Source organism: Lemur catta, chromosome 6, assembly GCF_020740605.2.
Source record: "Lemur catta isolate mLemCat1 chromosome 6, mLemCat1.pri, whole genome shotgun sequence".
Classification (NCBI taxonomy): domain Eukaryota; kingdom Metazoa; phylum Chordata; class Mammalia; order Primates; family Lemuridae; genus Lemur; species Lemur catta.
Window position 1 is genome coordinate 97,022,169 of NC_059133.1, and position 8,486 is coordinate 97,030,654.

Consider the following 8,486-nt stretch of genomic DNA (forward strand, 5'->3'; position numbering starts at 1 on the left):
AAACAAAGCTGTACAGTGTGTAATGCAATTTATAATAAAGCACTGGGACCAGAGTAGGTATTCAATAAATTGTAGCTATAATAATTATTACATAATCTTACACGGATACATAAATCACACTTACTAGATTCTGTGCTTCACCCAGGCTTAGCGAAGCCTCCCACATTTATACTAGGCTCCCTTGGCTTTAGTTTCTCCCCAGTTCTCTACCTCTTGAACTCTCTCCAAAGATTCCCTGGAATCATTTACTCCCCTAGAGATGAGATTAGACAGGCCAGGCACAGGGTAAGCATCATACATCCCTTTCCCTTGTCACCAGGCATAGACACACCCATCTTCTGGGCTTTCAGCCCTCTGCAGAAAGTCCTCATGGAAAGCTGAGGCAGGAGCATCAAGACCATCAGCCTCTGAGGAAAGAGAAGTATGGACCCTGTAATCACGTGAAAGTGAAGCCAGAACTCCACTTATTCCACAAATACTTTTTGACTACCTTCTAGGTGGCAGGCACTGTTCTAGCCATGGGGGATCCCACAGTGACCAAAAGAGACAAAAATGTCTGCTTTCATGAGCTTACATCATAGTGGAAGGAAAGAGACAATAAAAAATAAGCAAGTAAAATATATATGGTAGTATGTCAGATAGTAATAAATAGTAAGGAGAAATAAATTTTGAAAAATAAGGACAAGGCTGAGCATGGTGGCTCACACCTGTAATCATAGCACTTTAGGAGGCTGAGGTAGGAGGATAACTTGAGGCCAGGAGTTCGAAGCCAGTTTGAACAACATAGAAAGGCCCCGTCTCTACAAAAAAAATTGAAAAATTAGCTGGGCGTGGTGGCACACAACTGTAGTCCTAGTTACTTGGGAGACTGAGGTATGAAGATTACTTGAACCCAGGTGTTTGAGGTTGCAGTGAGCTATGATGATGCCACTGTACCCTACCTTGGCAATAGAGTGAGATCTTGTCTCAAAAAATAAAAATAGAAGAGAAATTGGGAGTGAAAACAGTGGGGAAGTAGCATTGGTATCTGTATTTAACTTTGTTTTCTAACAGCAAATTCAGAGTAGAGGACAGGGCAGAGAGAAAAATGTGGCCCTCACACTCAGGACTAGCCCCTGTTGATGGGGGTCACTATTCATTTTGTAACACTGCCCTTGGGATCAACATATTCTCAATGTTCTTTGTGAGGGGCTCCACTCTAAGTCCCTCCTCCTCACCAGGCCATAGTCATTCCCCCACAGAAAACTCCGGAGGCAAAGGCAAGATGCCTGGAAAGTGCACATCAGTCTAAACTGAGGTTGCCAAAATGTTCGATCAAGTCTGTCTGAGATGTGACATTAGATGATGAAGATCATTAGTAATAACATAATTATTGGGCTACAAGAAAATAACAACAACCTGTTTCTCAGAACCAAGTTTAGAAGTCTGTCCTGAAAAATCAAGGAAACAGTAGGAGCATCAGACATAGATCTGACCAGGCCAAAGCAAGTTGAGACTGGCACAACCACATCACTTCCAGGCACACCGCCTCTAAGTGGCTGCTACCTGTAAAAGTCCTTAATCCCTGACAAATTTCTTGCTATTCCAACTTTTTCCAGGAGATGGCAGCACAGCCTTAAAAGAAGCAGCCTTTGCGGAAACAAATTTGCCTATTTAGTATCTAGGCAGCCAGAATGAGATCAAGGTGTGTAGGGTGGGAGGGGGGAGTGCTAAAAATCAATAAAAATATGATTGTATTCCATTTCTATGATTCACCCAATTTTCAACTACACGGGGCTTCAGAGCAGTCTATGTAGCCACCTAACCTTTAGCACTGTAACACCCACAAACTGATTCCTCAACACACGTCCGCTGTAATACACCACCGTCTCCTCTGTGTCTGAATGTGCCCAGAATTTCTTAAGATAAGGCACCGAAATCCCAGACAGAAGTGAATTCATTCCACCAGAGGGAGAGTAAACAGATATCGTCTACACCTAAACAGCCAACTTTCTTTCTGACTCAGGGCTCGTGATGCAAGCTTTGAAATCACCTCTCTCCCATTTTCTCATCCTTGGGATAAAATAAGCAGTGGAAACAAGGACAGATCTATAAGGCCTAGCCCATGTTAATATCTGTATTGTGGGAATTGTTTCATTTTGGGGAAACTAGCAGAGCACATAGAATCCCAGTATCCCCATTATAACCTGTCCCCTAACCCTGCCCAAGCTGTGGCACTGGGTATTCCTCCTTCCATTGGTAGAGTGCTCAGTGTAACATATTGGGGCCTGAGTAAGAAGAAGAAAGAATCTCATTCCACCTCAAAGTTTTATAATCTTACTTTCAGACTTGGAATCCGACTCTTGACTCTTCCACGCAAAGATCACAGGGGCCGACATCTGCGGTCAGCCTGGCCTGTCTTGCTCCCTCCTAGCTGGTTGCACATTTCAGGCCAATAAACAGCATCCGCAGCTGCCCCTCAAACACATTCCATCCAGCCAGAGCCCCTCAGCACAGGGACGTCTAGGGCAAAGCTCTGCACACAATAAGATCATGCCAAGTATGGACCTTTGGCCAGAAACAAGCCAAAGAGATAAGTATTGGCAGGGTGGAGCGGATGTTTTTCAGGATGGCCGAGAGGCACGCCCCTCTCCCTCCAGACCTTCGTCAGTTAGATGGCATTTTTATAGATCTTTTTTAAACCCTGGACTAGGAGTTCAGGGCAGAACTCAATGCTTCCCGTGTGCTCCTCTGCCTATAGACACAGCAGAACGCCCTGCTTCTGTATCTAGGAAGTAATCGTCATAATCATAGTCAGCCTGTCTGATACTTCACAGCAGTGACAATGATGGCTCACCTTCTTCAGTGCAGTATTAATATGCACCAGGTGTTCTTCTGAGCGCTCTACACTTAACTCATTTCAATCCTCAACAGCCCTATGATGAAGGTCCTAGTATCATCCTTATTTTTGTAGATGAAGAAGCTAGGTGCAGAGGGGTTAAGTAACTTGCCCCAGGTCACCCAACAAGTGCACAGCAGGGGGAACTTAACCCAGGCCACTGGGCTCCAAAGTCTGTTTTCTTTTTTTTTTTTTTGAGACAGAGTGTCGCTTTGTTGCCCTGGCTAGAGTGAGTGCCATGGCGTCAGCCTAGCTCACAGCAACCTCAAACTCCTGGGCTTAAGCGATCCTCTTGCCTCAGCCTCCTGAGTAGCTGGGACTACAGGTATGCACCACCATGCCCGGCTAATTTTTTCTATATATATTTTAGTTGGCCAGATAATTTCTTTCTATTTTTTTTAGTAGAGACAGGATCTCACTCTTGCTCAGGCTGGTCTCGAACTCCTGACCTCGAGTGATCCGCCCGCCTCGGCCTCCCAGAGTGCTAGGATTACAGGCGTGAGCCACTGCGCCCGGCCCAAAGTCTGTCTTCTTGACTGGTATGTAATACTGGGCTTTGCGAGATACTTTCACTTGTCTCATTCGAGCTTGACAGCAAACCTGAGAGCAAAGTAACACGGGTGTATTATTATTATTATTCCTATTGATAGATGGGAAACTAAAGCTCAGAAACTCCACCCAAGTTTAAAACCCATGGTTTCAACAGCAAAGTGGGGACAATGACCTGAGGTTTCTCACCAGATCCGATGCCCAGGGGCCATGTGTCAAAGGGCCATTAATAGCTCCTCTTCACTGATCTTGAAGGTGACTGGGGCAGCCCCTCCATAGAGACCTTTTCTCACGCACCCCAGGAGTAGAAGGTCCACTCAGAGAAGGCTGAACAAATCTTCACACTGCCAGACCAATCTGTTCCCTCTCCAAGCCTGAGAAATGGAACAGATGGTGGGTGCCCCCTGGACATAATTCAGCCCTGGCTCTATTATGGAAGGATGTAAAGATGTCCTCTCCTCCCCCGAGTCTTTTCTGATCCCACCTAGTTTGAACTAATCACTTCTACCTTCAAACTCCCAATTGCACTTCATGTTTTTATGCCTCTCCTGTGGGTCCTTCCCAATTTCCATGTTTCCTTATATAATAGTTATTTGTGTCATTTCCCTATTTCTGCCCTTCCTGTGGACAGAGACAGGGTCTCATCATCTCTAGGACCCCTATGCTGTGCAGCATGGTGTGAAACAACAGCATGGTGTGAAACAACAGCATGCAATGCCTCTCCTAACCTGTTCTGCATCATTTGATCTTGACTTTCAGATGCCCTTGCTAGTGGTCACTGAGTGAATAGGTTCACTGAGAAAGTATGTGCCCTAGCCCAGCCTCTGCAAAAAGAGACTGATATCCCCAGCCTGCCTTCTTGCCTAAGAGTAATTTTTTTTTTGAGACAGAGTCTCCCTCTGTCACCCACGCTGGAGTGCAGTGGCATCATCATAGTTCACTGCAACTGCAAACGCCTGGGTGCAAGTGATCCTCCTGCCTCAGCCTCCCGAGTAGTTGGGACTACAGGCGTGCACCACTGCACCCAGCTAATTCTTCTATTTTGAGTAAAGATGGGGTCTTACTATTGCTCAGGCTAGTCTTAAACTCCCGAGCTCAAGTTATCCTCCCACCTCTCCTGTATCATTTGCAATGTGCTTGCTAAAGTTCTCTTCCTTATTTCCTAGGAAATCACCTAATAAACTCAGTCACTCTGAGCTGTAGAATTATAGAGTTGGAGGAGCCTTATCATATGACAGTCAAGAAAACTGAGGCCCCACTCAGCATCTGTTTCTCGAGCAGAGTAAGAATGGCACCAGATGGAGCACTAAAAAGTTGGTAATGTGAAGAAAACGGGTGACTGAGCATATATTTGAACCAATGACAATTCAGTTCATTTCAGAAGTTAAGGGCTACTCAGCCAAGCTCCAATCTACTTGGTTTTATAAAGACCTCTTTCTCTGCAAGTCAGTATGCTCAGGGAAAATGACCCTTCCTGGATTCATATGGCACAGCTCTAAGAGATGCCAATCACATCAAGCCTGTATATATGACATGGCACCCCCCTGGAGTTGTTCAGTTTACAACCTGCAAGATCCAACATGGCAGCCCTCTTTGTTCCTGCTCCACACTAACATGGGCTTTGATGTTGAAGTCCAAATACATTCAGTTATTTCTGGGGACATTGAGTTGTTTGTGGCAACAGCAAAGAGCCTGCCCGTCCCACCAGCCCCAGTCTTTTGTCCTCACTGGGGATGGGCTGCCCAGCACACACACTGCCTCCAACATGTGCAGACCTGCCTACGGGGAGTTCTCTGGGAAGAAGAGTATCAGGAGTGGTAATGCATGCGGTCATTATCCCTTCTGTTTCATGTCCTCCTGGGAAGCTTGTTTGTTCTTTGTGCATCTGGTTCTGAACCGCAACGGGACAGTAGAAGTATATTACAGGTAGGCTTCCCACACCCATCCCCTAATCCCTCAAGACAAAAGGTGATTGGGCAGCATGAGTGAGGAGGTGAGTTCACAGTTCTTTCTGACAGCCAGAGTCTAGGGAATCAGAAAGAGCAGAGGTGGGAAAACAGGAATCACATGTTACCATAGCAAACAAGGAGATTCGTGTGTACACAGCCTGTGATTGAAGCCACCATATTATTACAGCCTATGAAATAAACAGAGATGAAAAGGCGTCTCTTCCTCCCTTTCCAGGGCCATTTTGAAGGGACTCTATGCCCCTCTGACTGCTTGTCACAGGCATTTGTCATTATGATTTTTGCAAACTGCTCCTTGCTCCCAGAAACTCCACTTTCCATACCTAAGAAAACCCTCTCTGGGGTTAAAGGACCATCCTACGGATCCTTCCAATGTTTTGCAAACTGAGATCTGATCATTCAATATCCATCTTCTTTTGTCTTAGTTGTTTTGTTTCAATGATACATACTCAGAATAACAATAATCCAAACAAGACAAAAAAGTACAAAGAGAATGAGAATCATCTGAAATCCCACTATACATAAATGACAACTTTTGAGATTTTGCTGAACACCCTTCCGTGGCACAGACAGTATGTATGCATAACTGTGCACAACCACACTGCCCCGGACCTGGCTTATCCACTCACAGGATGCCAGAGGAGTCCTTTTCATTCTTCCATGGGATATTGGTGTTACCTACGATCTAAAATGAGAAATCAAATAGTCCTGCTCTTGCTAACCAGTTACATGTTTGCAGTTCTTTGTAGCTAAAAAGCAAGTGTGTCCTTGACCCCGTATAGCTCTGAAGCTGGAAGGGGTATATACTCTTCCCTCTTTGTATGTTTAATTCTAGTAATCACTCATATTTGTGTAGTACTTTGCAACTTCAGAAAGCTCTTTCACATTATTTTATTTGATGACCACAAAGTGAGATGATCAAGAGTGAAATATGTAATAATAATCCAATGACAATGCTGGTAGCCTTAGCTACATTCACTGAGAAATGAGTGTGTGCTAGGTTTTATGCTAGGTCCATTACACGCACTGTCTCCTTTAATCCTCATTATCCCATGTTAAAGACAATACAACTAAGGCTTTGAGAGGTTAAGAAATTTTACCAAATTTCCATGGCTAATCCAGGTGGACTTCTAATCCAGGTGTGTCTGACTTTAAAATTCCCTGTTATCAACCACTGCATCGTACTGCCTCTTGTAACAACTAATCTTTGTGCACTTTACAAAAAACTCCAGTGTATATTGTTATCTCTGTTTCATAGCTAAAGGAACTAAGGCCAGAGAGGTTAAATGATTTGCCTGAAGTCTCAGAGCCAGGATTCTAACCGTTTCAATTCTACATTTGCTGCTATTTCTACTGTGCTGTACTGTCTCTGTCCTCACAGTAAAGATGCTGGATCTCAAAACTCTTCTTTCAAGTCTCCAGAAAAGGGAGTTCTTATTAAGATCATTCAAAAATCCTTCTTGCTGCAACGAAATCGCAGTTCCTTCTTCAGTGGGAACAAAGGTCAGCCTCTTCCACAGAGACTGGCCCCCAGGTCACTTTATGCGCTGGCTGGAGGAAGGAGGGGAAGTTTGTGGAGCTCAAATCTGGTCCAAATCTTTCCTTCTTTATGACTTTCTTGTGCTTTTGGCATGGGGCAGAGTTGGTCTGTCTCTTTCCTTTCCTTTCCTTTCCTTTTCTTTTCTTTTCTTTTCTTTTCTTTTCTTTTCTTTTCTTTTCTTTTCTTTTCTTTTCTTTTCTTTTCTTTTCTTTTCTTTTTTTGACACAGAGTCTTGCTCTGTTGCCCGGGCTAGAGTGCTGTGGTGTCAGCCTAGCTCACAGCAACCTCAAACTCCTGGGCTCAAGCAATCCTCCTGCCTCAGCCTCCCGAGTAGCTGGGACTACAGGGGTGCTCCACTGCGCCTGGCTAATTTTTTCTATTTTTAGTTGTCCAGCTAATTTCTTTCTATTTTTAGTAGAGACGGGGTCTCACTCTTGCTCAGGCTGGTCTCAAACTCCTGAACTCGAGCAATCCTCCCCCCTCGGCCTCCCAGAGCGCTAGGATTACAGATATGAGCCACCACACTAGGCCTGTCTCATTCTTTTCTTTCAGAGAGGAGGAGAAGGGATGTTTATTCTTGAGGATATGAAACTAGAGATGATGAAACCAAACAGAGTGAGATGCAGGGAAACCATTTAAGCACAGCGTGGGTGGCAGGCAATTAGACAGCATCTTTTGGACGTATAGGCAGAGTTGGTTTATGGAGGCAATTAGGCAATCAAAATTAATATTTTCCCCTTTAGAGATAACAATTCTTATTTATAAAGCACTCCTTGCTGGAATGAGCTGAAAGCACTTAATGGGTGCTGACTAATTACCCCACCCAACAAACAATCTGGCAGCCAGGAAAAGAGAAGATAATTATTCCCACTTTATAGGTTTGAAGACTGAGCCACGGAAGAGTGGGGTCTTCCTCAAAACCAGCTCACAGAGAGCTGAAAATAGAAAGCAAGGCTCCTAATAGCACCCTTCCATCTCACTGTGCCCAGGTTTCCTGTTTCCAGATGTCCTCCTGAGAAAGGACAGCCCATTGCTGGCCAGAGAAAAGCAGCCGCCTCATTGGGAACTACAGCTCCCAGCAGACACTGAGAGGAGCCGAGGCTGTGGCCTAGTGCCCGTTCCAGATTCCCAAGTATGGAGAAGGACTGGGCTTTGAAAGAAGAATGGAATGCTTTCCCTTGAGAGAGACAGAGAGAGAGCGGGGGGATGAGGTAAGTTTGAAATATTTAACTGTCACCTAAACGTCTTCCTGGTCTTTGAAATGTAGCAGCCAAAGTCATGATCTTTTAATAAATCTTTCTAGATCTCACTTTGTAAATCAGGCAATTAGTTCAGCAGAACCCCGCTTTCTCCTAGGGTCAGTGTGTGATGACAGGGCAGTTGCAGTCCTAGGCGGTCAGATACCGTTTTCCTGACTCTGAGCAGCTCAGAAAGTGACGGTGGGAAGAAACCGGGTGCAGACCTGCTCTGCCGCAAAGGGAGCAGACATCCCAGAGGCTGGGCTGGGTGCAGGCCGCCCGGGAGGACAGGGTGACTCCTTCTCTACCTCGCA